Source organism: Eublepharis macularius, chromosome 7 (genome assembly GCF_028583425.1).
Source record: "Eublepharis macularius isolate TG4126 chromosome 7, MPM_Emac_v1.0, whole genome shotgun sequence".
NCBI classification, from domain to species: Eukaryota; Metazoa; Chordata; class Lepidosauria; order Squamata; family Eublepharidae; genus Eublepharis; species Eublepharis macularius.
In genome coordinates, this window is record NC_072796.1 from 48,498,612 (window position 1) to 48,511,551 (window position 12,940).

Genomic DNA, 12,940 nt, shown 5'->3' on the forward strand with positions numbered 1-12,940 from the left:
GCTGCAATATAAACTGGAGGGGTGCAGGGCTATTTCAACTGGAAAACATTATGAAGCTCTAGCCATGGATGTCTTCCATAGTTACTAATAAGATACAGATGCAAGCCTGGTGCCTACTTTACTGTGCTTTAGAAATGAGACACCAAAACATTCCTTGTTACCCAGGCTTTTAAACTAAAAGGTTCTACCTTTTAAAGCTCTTTTATGGACCACTTCTATCCTGAAATATCAATGTCAGCTGCTGAATGGTGCAATCTTTATCCCTCTGGTTTGTTTTATGGCTTGTTTTAATACTGACAATTCTTATGTTATTATTTTTAAGATTATACTGCATCTTTTACTTTGTGAGCCTCCTCACACAGGTCTATGGATAGAATACATACATGTACGTATGTATGTATGAATGTATGTACAAACACACACACAAATATTTACAAACACACATACAGAAAGTGAAAGAGTTCTTGCCAGAAGTCGTTGAATGGCACTTTCTAACACCTGGGTCTTGGTCATTAGTTTTTGTGGAGCATTTTCCATCATCCCTCCAAACTGAACCTAGAGGTATTAACAATATTAACTGTGATTGCAACATGGAAAAAAATACGTAACCCTCATACTTGGGTTTGACTTTGTGTTATGTTTTTATTTATGTTATCTCAGTGAGACCTTTCTCAGTGAGTCTCAAGGCAGATTAGAGTCAATATATGAACTATGGCTGGAATATCCCATAAATAATGCAATAGGTTACAGCACAGTACGCAGTAGTATAGTCTGCAGTCCATGTTCCTTTTCCAAAGTATCTCTCTGAACCATTTCAATACAGTCAACCCTCCTAAATGTGTAGAAAAGCCCTCATGAATAATTCTGTTCTGCATCATTTGCAGAAAGTCAGCTTTTTCTGTCAGAATGTCCAGGAAAACTGAGGGCCAAGCTACAAGTGATGAATGACACTTGAACGGCAAGTGTATTTCTCCCTGTTCACTTGCCCTCCACTCAATCCACTTGCCGTTCAAGTGTCATTCGTCACTTGTAACTTGGCCCTTAGGTGGTTTCCACACAGAGAGGGGTTTGTTTGGTTTCCTTGTTGCTGGTGCAGCTACTGATAAATTACGGCATCAAGAGGGCTTCCATACAGCAGATTTTCCCAGTTTCCCTGCCCCAGCTCCTGGCAGCAGCCATCCCTCCTCCCCTGGGACACTAGCGGCCCCGAATCGGGCCACTGAGGAGTGCAGCAATGCTCCCACGCTTCACAGTGGCCCAATTCAGGCCGATTTGGGCCCAAATTCAGCCCCCTGCAGAGTGCCAGAGTGCTCCCAGGGTGGCACATGGCCAGAAGTGACATCATCGTGCAGACAAAGAGTGTGCGCACGTGTACGAGAAGGACAACAAACAGGTAGGTGCCAGGCATACCTATTGCACAAGAGCTTTGTGTGGACATGGAATTATTTGCATGTGCAGGTATTTTAGTGACATATTCCAGCATCCCTGTTCATTCTATACCTACCTCAGAGCTTCATCCTTTTGTTTTAAAGATTCTTTAGAAGTGTGTGTCATTTCATTTAAGCTAGGTATTAAACTTAATCCAGTTCAAGGTGTTAACTTTGGTGTTTAAAGCCCTCCACGGACTGGGACCGGCATACCTGTGGGACCGCCTCTCCTATTACATCCCTTTCAGGGCACTACGCTCCACAGACAAACACCTCCTGGTGGTCCCTGGCCTGAGGGACATCCGGCTGGCCTCCACCAGGGCCAGGGCTTTTTCTGCCCTGGCCCCAGCCTGGTGGAACACTCTCCCGCTGGAGATCCGGGCCCTGCAGGACCTATTACAGTTCCGCAGGGCCTGTAAAACGGAGATGTTCCACCAGACCTTTGGTTGAGGACCAGCGGGTGTCCTCCCTTATCCTATCTAAGATCTCTACCTCTTCTATGACTGCCCTCGGCTAGGCGTTTTACCCACAGCTATGGCCTATGCAGGTCTTCTATTAGTATCCAAAGTAGCCTATATATAATGGCACCAGAGTATTTTAATATAAGTTTTTAAATCTGTTTTTAAAGTTGACTGTTAATTTATTGTGTTTTAATTATGATGTGAGCCGCCTTGAGCCCATTCGTGGGGAGGGCAGGATATAAGTCAAATAAAATAAATAATAATAAATTTAATCTTGCACTTCCTTTAGACCAGGAGTGGGAGGTGGTAGAAGAGAGGTTTGTTGTATACCTGGCTTCCCATAATGAATCTGGACTGAAGTAAGAAGCAGACCCCATCCACACAGGTATATGTCTAGCATGTATATTTCTTCTTAAGCACATACAGTAACAAATGGAGACATAGGCAGAAATCCTGAACAGATCTACACAGAACTATGCCCCAATTCATTCAATGGACTTACTCCCAGAAAACTGTTATTGGGATTGCTGCCCTAGTATTATGCTTAATATACCCCTATCTCCATGGCTGCAGACCCACAAGGTCAAGAAATTCACTCGCCCAGCTCATTTCTCGGCAGGTTCAGGCTTTTGTCCTAGCTAAAATGCAGTTAAAGTTCATTGGGTGAAAGCTTTTTTGGGAGACCGTTGCAGAGATGACACTGTTAGTTCCCACCTAGATAAGGGGATGAGAACCAAGAGCCATATGTGCAAGAGCCAAGAAACTTCAAGGACAGAACATTGGGGGGAGGATAGCACTTGCATTCTAGCGCATTAATGCATGGCATTATGGGAGCTGAGCAATTAGTTTCCCCTCCTCTTGTGCAGACAGGCAACTGCGGAGTGTGTCACCACAGGTCAAGCTGGTCAGGCTATACTGCAGGCGGTGACCCTTAAAAACTTGTATTCTTAGTGGAACTTTTGTCATTCTTGGGGAAATGGCTGCCTGGAAGATCAATGTTCTGCTTCTGAATGCTATGCTATGGGTGGACTCCTGTAGCTAGCTACCATCTTGCCTTTGCTCTCTGGACTTGAGATTCTGAAGCTCCTGTTTGGACTCTGAGACCTATTTGAAAGGTAACATGTGGTTTAGGTTTGCAAGTTCTCAAGTGTATGCTGTTTTAGCTAATTAGCCTGTTATTTTGCATCTCCTGTATGCTAATTTTTATAATGTATACTTTACACTTCTTTTAATAAACTTTATTAATTATACTTGTGTAGTTAGTAAGCATTACTGCTTCAATCTGATTCCAGTACCATGGCCATTTTGCCATACACTACCCAAGTCATTGTTTTCTGGACTCAACCTGTAAAGTGCCTACCTTGCAAGGTTGATTTCTGTTTGCTAAAACCCAGAGGGCTTGAGGCTTCCCTCCTGGTCTTAAGTTGTGGGTTAGACAAAGAGGCTGCTGGTGGTCTTTCTACCCTGGCAAATAAGGATTCACTTACCAGTTTTTGAGCTCTTGTTTCTGACCCCATAAAGCAGAAACCCCCTGGTGATTCGAGGAGCACCTATTGATATACAGACAAAGGGAAATCAGTGAAAATAGCAAAAAGTGTTTCTGTTTTAAACATGGGCAAAATACCATGAAGGTGGATTTTAAAATCACTACACAAAATCAGTTTAGTTGTTTTTCAAGTAGCATAGGATTCCTTGTTGTTTTCATTTTGAACCATGCTAAATTAGAACCCTCAACCACACAAACAACATGTAATTTTGAAATAATATATTTAATCCTTATCCCAAATTCCTTTTAAAGAAAGATGTGCCCATCAGTTGCTCACCTTTTTCACACAAAAAAGCCACTGTCTATGTTATCAAGTTTATTATTTCTCCCCCCCCACACACACACACACACACATACCTCGCCTCATCTCAGTGCTCTGCTGTTTGGTATTTATTCCCTGCCATCAGTGCCCATGGTAACACCAGAGAGAAAGCAACAGTCTAGACAGCAGATCTGTAAACCTTATCCAGATACGGAATCTTGCCAGCACAAAGGGCTTTTAAAAAATATAATGACATGTTCAACGCAAACAGGATGCATCATTTCCCATTCCATGTTAACACAGGGTAGATTTGCATGTTCATTTACCACATCCAAGTCCACAAGTTTTCTTAAGTCTATCAGTCTTGTGAGAGTGTTCCTGGGACAACATTACCGAGCATATTTTGTAGCTATGTGGGGATTTGAGCTCAAATCTCTTTAGCCCTACTCCAACACTCACCACTATACAACATTGGCTCTCAAATATGAGTAGAATATGGACTTTAATCTGCCACCAAAATTTTAAGAAGCACGTAAAAAACAGAATGCATTTTGTCTGTAAACACATGTAACCAGTGGGGGGTGGGGCTAACAGCCATTGTTAGCCCACTGCAAGATCGTTTTTTATTCATTATCGTAGCAGGATCAGAAACTGTTAAGTTCACATTGGAAATGCATAGTCTCCTAAAGTTGTAGATGACTAGAGAGCTCCAAATTAAAATGCTACACAAGTTTGCAGCTAGACTAGATTTGATTTTTTTTTTAATCTTCATGAAAGATAAGTCTACAAGACCCAGAAAAATGATCTGAGAACTTTTCTACTAGGAATTGTACAAATGTACTAGGAAATGTAAGAAATTGATAACTAAGGAACGGATTGATAATAAACCTGTGCAGGTACAGATATGTCCCACTAAATCAGGGATGCAAAAACCTAACACTACTAAAGATTGAAGAGAAATACAAAATATATTGTTGCTGTGTCATGTCTTGCAAAATTTTGAAGGAAAATATATACAGTGAAACCATAAAGTTAAAAAAAAAGCAAGAGAGAGAGAAAGAGAGAGAGAAGGTTAAATTAGATAAGCTAAACAGACATGCAATAACATTGTGTCAATAAAATTGTATAACAAGGAACCACTGAAGTATAATCTAAAGTGCAACCAATTTCCTCATTCTTACTAGGGGACAGTGCACATACCCAGTGAAAGGAACCTATATTGTCAATGCACTATACAAAGACATCAGTAGCAGACACAGAAGAGATAGCACATACTTTTCAAAAGTGTTCCTAAAGCACCAAGACAATGCAATGATTGGTGGAAAGTGGAAACCTATACTAATGTCCTCTTTAGTGGGAACATCTGCTAATTCCTCTGATTGAAAACACCCATTAGCTAATCTTTTGAATTACTCTCTCCACCCTCACTGTTCTGCTACTATTATGACCTGATGCAACTGTAAAAAGGAGACAGCAGTGAGCCATAAGATGTTTGGAAATTATAAACTGTTATTTTTAGCAGTCAGGTTCAGTACATTAAAATGACTAAAAATTAAATTCTGTATTTATCACCACGTAAGGAAAATATCATGTATGACAGACCCCCTATGATTTGATATATTTCAAGGATTTGCTAGCATGCTTTTTATGAACTGTCAAGCTTCTCAGAGCTCCTCAGAAAAGTCCATCCATTGTTTCTTTGTATTCCCAGAACCTCCTGTTGACACCTGATGAGGTGTTCAGAGCCTGGCAAATAATCTAGTAATCTAATTAACTTGAAGTGCTTAATTATCAGTTCACAAGAGACTATGCATTAGACCATGAGAGGCTTGTTGGACTTTTTTGCAGCCTTCTTAGAACTGAAATTAAAGCACTTGGTTGGAAAAACAGCATAGAAATACTAAAGGGCTCAACATTTGAAAATGTATGAATAAAGGGTGCCTCAGTAGGAAGGATGGCAGATGACCACTTATATACTGTGAAACCTTCCCATAATGTGCATATAACAAAATGGAAAGTTAACCATCTATAGCATCTGGTCAGATGTTGAGGAAGTAAGCCCTAGAAGAGGCAGGAAAACAAAACTAACCTTCTCTGACAGCATCCTGGGAAGCCAGTTAGGTAGCCTAGATGTTAACGACCACAGATTCAATGGCCATCCATAGTCACCCCGTTAGCATTACTTGGTGGCATTTTGAGATTAAGTTTTTTAAATGGATCTAATCGAACTAGACTGAACTAGACTGAATTAATATATTCTAGTGACTACTAAGATTAGCATTTTTTAATTTTATTTAGATCATTATAAATGATGCAAAACTGAATTATTCAAGATGGCTTTTTACTCAGATAGGACTACTGTAAGAAAGTGGTCTCAAACAGGTGCATAAGTAAAGGGATAGGAACTACACTACTATGTAATGTCTATTGCTGTAAGTATGATCCTACTGGACAGTTTATATGTGGTTTAATATGCCAGTCTTAGAACAGCATATGCACTGTTTTAGTATTTCTTCAACTCTGTATTAGATTCTTGCTAGTTTTAAAGCTTTGCAGATTTGCATTTATATGCCTTATATAAGGTATATAATACTTTATTACTGTTTATTGAAATGTCTTTAAAATTGACGGTACTGACTCACACTATGTAATCCACCTTGAGTCTCCTTGAGAATATAAATAAATAATATACCATGCTTTTCTCACCAATGAAGACCCAAAGATGCTTACAACGTCATGCTCCCCTCCTCTATTTTATCCTCACAACAGCAAATCTTTGTATAATTGCGAGCTCTTGGCTGGCAGCTAGTGAGAGACTCACAGTTGCGGGGAAGACTTCTGCTGACATCTCTTCTGGTGTGACTGGAAGTGACACCAGTGCTCTGCCAGCAATACTCTAGCATTCATTCAAAACTCTGTGGTAGGTAACTCAGTCTAGTTAGATTAGATCCGTTTAGAAAGCTTAATCTCAAAATGCCACCAAGTAATGCTAACAGTTGCCTTGCTGACAACCAATGCTGCCAGCAATGCACTGATGTCATTTCTGATCATGTCAAAAGTGGTATCAGTGCATCAAGATGCTGGTGATCCCCCCACCATTTCCCTCTTATTTATCTCCTGCTGCACTCCCAGTCTCTGCATGATGATGTCATTTCCAGAAGTGATGTCATCATGCTGGCTGCAAGAATATTCCTGCACTTTGCGTGGGGACGGATTGGCCTATTTGGGGCCAAAAACAGCCCCACAGAAAGCACAGGAGCATGTCTGTGGCCAATGCAATGATGTCACTTCTGGAAGTGACACTGTTGGGCCCCATAAGGAGCACACATACCACACATTTGCTCACGTTACTGGCCAATGGTGGGCAATCACCATCCCACCAATCACCTATGATCAGCAGGCACAGGGGCAAACTGCTGGGCGTTTGCCTACCTCTAGCAGGCATCTGGGAACCCTACCTTGGACCCAGAAGGAGCACTTACAATGGCCTTCAAAAAATCTTGGAAATATAATTTTGAAATACACTCAAATACTGTTGAAACTATTTATAACATAGGGACTCAGATCCAGCTAAAGTTAATTGAGACCAAATTCCACTGAGATTAATCAAAGAACTTAGCCATAACAAACTTAAGTCTCATTGCTCTCTATGGAATTTAGTCAGGGTGAACTTTCGCTAGATTGGGGCCTGAAATTGTTTAAACAAACAAAACAAAAAAGAAATAGGCATATAAAGACAAAATCCCTGTTATGTATTGGGCTAGCCTCGAGGGAAACAGGGCTCCTCAGGTAGCCAATCCTATTAGAAGTTGGGATATCAGCAACCAATCGTTTCCCCTGGATGTGGGCCAACTGCAATCAGGTAAACATGTTGCCTTTTGTTTAGTGCATGAAAATGAAGGATCCTAGTGCCTGTGTTCTTATTGGGCAGTTACGGAAATGGGGTGGAGTTGGGAGTATATATATATGTGGCTCCCTCGGGAGCCAGGTTGTTCTTCTTCTTGTACCAATAAACATATGCTATGAGCTGAACTCACTACCTGGCTGAAATCACTTAAGAGCCACACCCAGTACATAATACCGGTGAAGAGGATGGGATGCAAGGCGGGTAGGCAGCCCCGCAGGAGGAGTGCAAAGAGCAGAATCACTACATGCGGGTAAGCAGCCCCGCACCACAGAGCTAAAGCACGCCCCGGCAAGGAATTGTCGCCTTGTCCGGCCCACACTCGCTCGCCCCTCTGCCAGAGCATGGGGACCATGGCTACCGCAGGCCAGTTTGGGCCATTTGACTCAGCCTCTGAGGACTGGGAGTCTTACATCGTGAGGTTCGAGTTCTACCTGGAAGCAAATAAGCTGAAGGAGGCTGAGTTGCAGAGGGCCACGTTCTTCAGCGTCTGTGGAAAATCCACGTTAGAGATTGCCAGGGCGCTGGTAGCGCCAGCAGAGCTCCAGGCGATGGCGTTCAGCGAGATCAAAAGCTAGCTCCGAGACCACTTCTCACCGCAGCCATCAGAAATTGCAAGCCGGCACATCTTCTACAAGAGAGACCAAGCACAAGGCAAGTCCGTTAACAACTTTGTCACCGCCTTGCAACAAGTGGCAAGGAAATGCAACTTCCCAGACCTCAAGACCGCACTTCGAGATTGACTTGTATGTGGCCTGCGGGACGAGAAGCTACAGCGGCGACTGTTCGCGAAGAAGCAACTCACATTTAAAGAGGCTCTGGAGGAGGCACTCGCGGCGGAAGCAGCCGAACAGTCAAAGCCTCGAGAGCGATACTGAGGAGGAGGATGAAGTCCACCGGACGCAAGCCACCAGATCCCGGTGCTCCGAGCAGCAACCGTATAGGGGGCCCCCATGTGCCAGTTGCGGGGGAACCCACGAGAGGTGGTATTGCTCATTCTGAGACACAGAATGCCGAGCATGCAGAAAGAAGGGTCACATAGCGCGCACCTGCAGAGCATCAAAGAAGGGAAGCTCCCCAACGCCGTCGCCACGCCTCCCGTCACGAGCAAGGCGGCCAGTGGAGAATGGATCACGCTGGTCCAATGAGTGCAATACTGTAGATGAGCACGCAGACAGGACTCTTGTCCTGAGCACAAAGGCGACAGTACAGCCAAAGATCCGCATCACAGTGCATATCGAGGGAACGCTGTGCGAAATGGAAGTAGACTCCGGGTCAGCGCTCTCCATCATCTCTAGGGACCTTTTTGACCGAGTGTGCCCAGGGGGGGAAAGCCAGCGGCTAGAGCCATGCAACCTGATCCTGACGGACTTCCAAGGACGGCGGGTTCTGGTGGCAGGAGTTGGCCAAGTCATGGTCAGCTACAAACAGTTCCAAGGCCCCCTCTGTGTGGTTGTAGTCAAGGGGCGCCTTACTAGTTTACTGGGACTCGATTGGTTTGAGGCGTTGGGCATCCAAGTCACCAGGGTCCAACAAGTCAACCAATCAGGCATCTGTGCAGTCTGCGAGGAATTCCCCGCCATGTTCAATGGGTCTTTAGGCTGCTATAAGGGACCGCCTCTCTCCTTTAACCTCAACCCAACTACAGCGCCAGTCCCCCTCAAGGCACGCCGGGTCCCCTTCGCTCTCAAGCCGTGCATAGTTGAGGAGTTAGACTGCCTGATTGCCCAAGGAGTGCTGGAGCCCGTGTCGCATGCCTGTTGGGAGACACCGATCGTCACACCCATCAAGGCCAATGGGGACGTGCGGATCTGCGCGGACTACAAGTGCACAATCAACAAGGCACTGCAACAACACACATATCCTGTGCCGGTGGTCAGCTACCTCTTGGCGTCCTTAGCAGGAGGGCACATATTCGCAAAGATTGACCTGGCGCAAGCATACCAGCAACTTCCAGTGGATGACGCTACCACGGAGGCGCAAACCATCGTGACACACCACGGGGCATTCAAAGTCAAGAGACTCCAGTTTGGGGTGAGCATAGCCCCAGGCATCTTCCAGGGGCTCATGGAGGGGTTGCTGCGGGGAATCCCGGGCATCATTCCGTACTTTGATGATGTCCTGATCACAGGATCCACCCCCTCCGAACTCACCAACCGGCTCCGGGAAGTGCTGCGACGCCTCCAAGATGCTGGGCTCAAGGTGAAGAAGGAGAAGTGCCACTTCGGCGTGCCAAGAGTGGAGTTCCTCGGGTTCCTCATCGATGCAGATGGTGTCCACCCAACGGATAGCAAGGTGCGAGCCATCTCCAACGCCCCGCGTTGGAGCCTTCTTAGGGCTCCTGAACTTTTACCATGCATTCCTGCTGCACAAGGCATCGCTGGCGGAGCCATTGCACCGTCTCCTGGAAAAAACCGCCAAATGGACATGGGACCGAAGGCACGCCCGCGCGTTCGCAGCGGTCAAAGAGCTCCTGTCATCCGAGGCCATGCTGACACATTTCAACAAGAGCAAGCCGCTCCTCCTTGCCAGTGATGCTTCTCCATACTGAATTGGCGCCGTGCTGAGCCACCAGATGCCAGACGGCCGGGAGGCTCCTATCACCTACTTCTCTCGATCCCTGTCGCGAGCCGAGAGGAACTACACACAGATCGACAAGGAGGCCCTGGCACTGGTCACGGGAGTCAAGAAGTTCCACGACTATGTCTACGGGCGGCCGTTCGAGATAACCACGGACCACAAGCCTCTCCTCGGCCTCCTAGCGGCAGACCAGCAAACTCCACAGGTGATGTCGCCCCAGATGCTGCGCTGGTCGGTGTTCCTGTCCACCTACGACTACCAGCTGTCCTACAGGCCTGGGAAGGCCATTGGGCATGACGATGCCCTCAGCTGCCTGCCATTGCCAGAGCCTACTGAGGACCCCTCGCTGGCTCACGGGGTCATGCAGATTGAGGACTTGCTACAGCCCCCCATTGTGGCTTCAGATATAGCGGCACACTCTGCCAAGGACCCCATCATCTCCTGGGTCCTCAACTGGGTGTGGAGGGGGTGGCCAGCTGGTGGAGCTGAACCTGAGCTCCGACCATTTCGCTCCTGCCAACATGAACTGTCAGTACACAAAGGGTGCCTACTCTGGTGGAGTAGGGTCGTTGTCCCCCCTAAGCTGCGCTAGCGGGTACTAGAGGCACTGCACGTGGGACACCCAGGAATAGTGAAGATGAAGGCGCTGGCCCGCAGCTATGTGTGGTGGCTGGGAATAGACCTGGAGGTGGAAAGATGGGTCCGGGCTTGCCAGCCTTGCCAAGAAGCGCGACCCGAAATGCCGCAAGCACCAGTACGAGCCTGGGAGACAACACGAACACCATGGTCGCGACTCCACATAGACTTTGCGGGCCCCTTCCAAGGACACACTTTCCTAATTGTTGTGGACTCATACTCCAAGTGGCTGGAAGTAGTTCCGGTATCAGTGATGACTTCGGGAGTTGTCATCCATGCCCTGCGGCGCTTAATCGCGACACACAGACTGCCAGACACCATCGTGTCGGACAACGCTGCCCAGTTCATGTCGCGAGAGTTTCAAACATTCCTGGGGAACAATGCCATCTGGCACATCACATCGGCACCATTCCATCCCTCCCCGAACGGGCAAGCGGAACGCATGGTGAGATCTGCGAAGGTGTCGCTGTGCAAGCTCGGCCACGGGGATTTTAGCCAACGCCTGGCGGAGCTCCTGCTGCGGCAACACATCACGCCCCCCCCATCAAACCACAGTCAAAATTATGAGATAACAGTTAGGGCATGCTCAGCCCATCATCCCAAAAGGAATGTGAAAGCAGCTTTACTTGGGGCCATATCCTGATCAACCTAGCTCTGGAAAGTAGGTTGCACAGCAACATCATAAAATATGCTCAAACAGGGAATGAACACAGATGACCAGATGCCAGATACCCATATGCTTTCCCCAAATTAACTGTGACAGTTAGTGCCTGGTTGTTACCATATTTGTTTCTGTATTGTGAATGTACAGCTGTTGGCTGCCTCTGATTTTATGTGGTATAGACCTACTGGGATGGGGAAGAAGGAGGAGGGAGAACTGTGCAGGGAGACCTCTGAGGTAAACCGCCTCTTTAGACTGAATACTGACTTATTTCCTCCCGCACTCTGGCCTCTTCTTTTAAATCCACAAAAAGAGGAACACGGGCTTTATCTACTAGATGGTAGTGTGTAAATGTTATGTTCCCTAAATGCTTGTAGTTGTGACACTAATAATGTGGTATTTGATAGTGAGATGTTTAGAACTGATAGTTCTTCCTCTCAGATAGGGGGCTTGTGGCCTTTTCAGGCATTTTGGTTTCAGTTAGGATTTGAGGGTCAGAGTAGGGTAGGATTTTTGTTTTAGTTAATTAAACAAGCACCTTTTCTGAAGGGCTCACCTAAATCTTATTGTTTTGTACTGTTTCTGAGGCCAGGTTCTCCAGAAGTTAATAGAATCAGCAGTGATTATTTGCTGAGGTGCCCTATCTGGAAGAAAAGGAATTATCCCCCCCTTAGCTTTTGTATGTGTGCCAGCTTAGGCTCAGGTTCAACTACTAACCTTCTACATAACCTCTGGGGAGGGAAGTTGCGAGCCAGTTGTACATTTGTGCTTATTATTCATTCCAGACTATATCTTTACCTGTTTCTATACAACTTATTTACAGTAAATAAAGCTTTGGTTGTTGTGTTCCAACTGTGTGCTGTCTGTCCAGTCAAAAATAGCTGTGGGAAGGGGTGTTCTCCTTATTTAAAGAGAGTTGGCTCATCCCTTCCCATCCAGAGTACTTCCAGAACTCTGATTGGCTGACTAGTCTCTGGGGCTTTCTTCCAGGCAGATTCCCCAAGATTGGTTCAGAGCCCTGGAGACAGGTAGGACTTTAGGATTGATAGTTACAGAGCTGATAGCTTTGTGAGGCAGAATAATGGTGCAGGAAGAAGGATTACCTCCCTTATGTGGTAGTCGTGCACCTGCCATTGGAAAAAAAAACAATACAGAGAATGCTATTCATTGTATTTTATGTTTTGTTTGGCCACTAGGCACCACAAAGATGTACATTAAAAAGAAACTAACAATGTTGCATGTGCATTTTTTTTGCTTTCTCTGTGTCATCATAACACAACAGTGACAACAGTGAAGTAAGTACTCCTAGAAACACTGCATGGCTTCTTCTCCTCCTCCTCCTCTTCCTCCTCCTTCTCCTGGGGAATGATCCAACTGGCATCATCAGAAGGCAGCAGAGGTGAAGGGAAAGTGGGAGAAAAGGACCAGGTAGTGGTGATCTGAAAGATCCCTCTCCACTTGAG

At 45.8% G+C, this 12,940-nt stretch overlaps 1 pseudogene; it reads left to right on the plus strand.

Annotated features, from left to right (window-relative positions):
• Positions 1–7,953: 7,953 nt before the first annotated feature.
• Positions 7,954–11,459, plus strand: LOC129333923 (uncharacterized protein K02A2.6-like; annotated as a pseudogene).
• Positions 11,460–12,940: the final 1,481 nt, after the last annotated feature.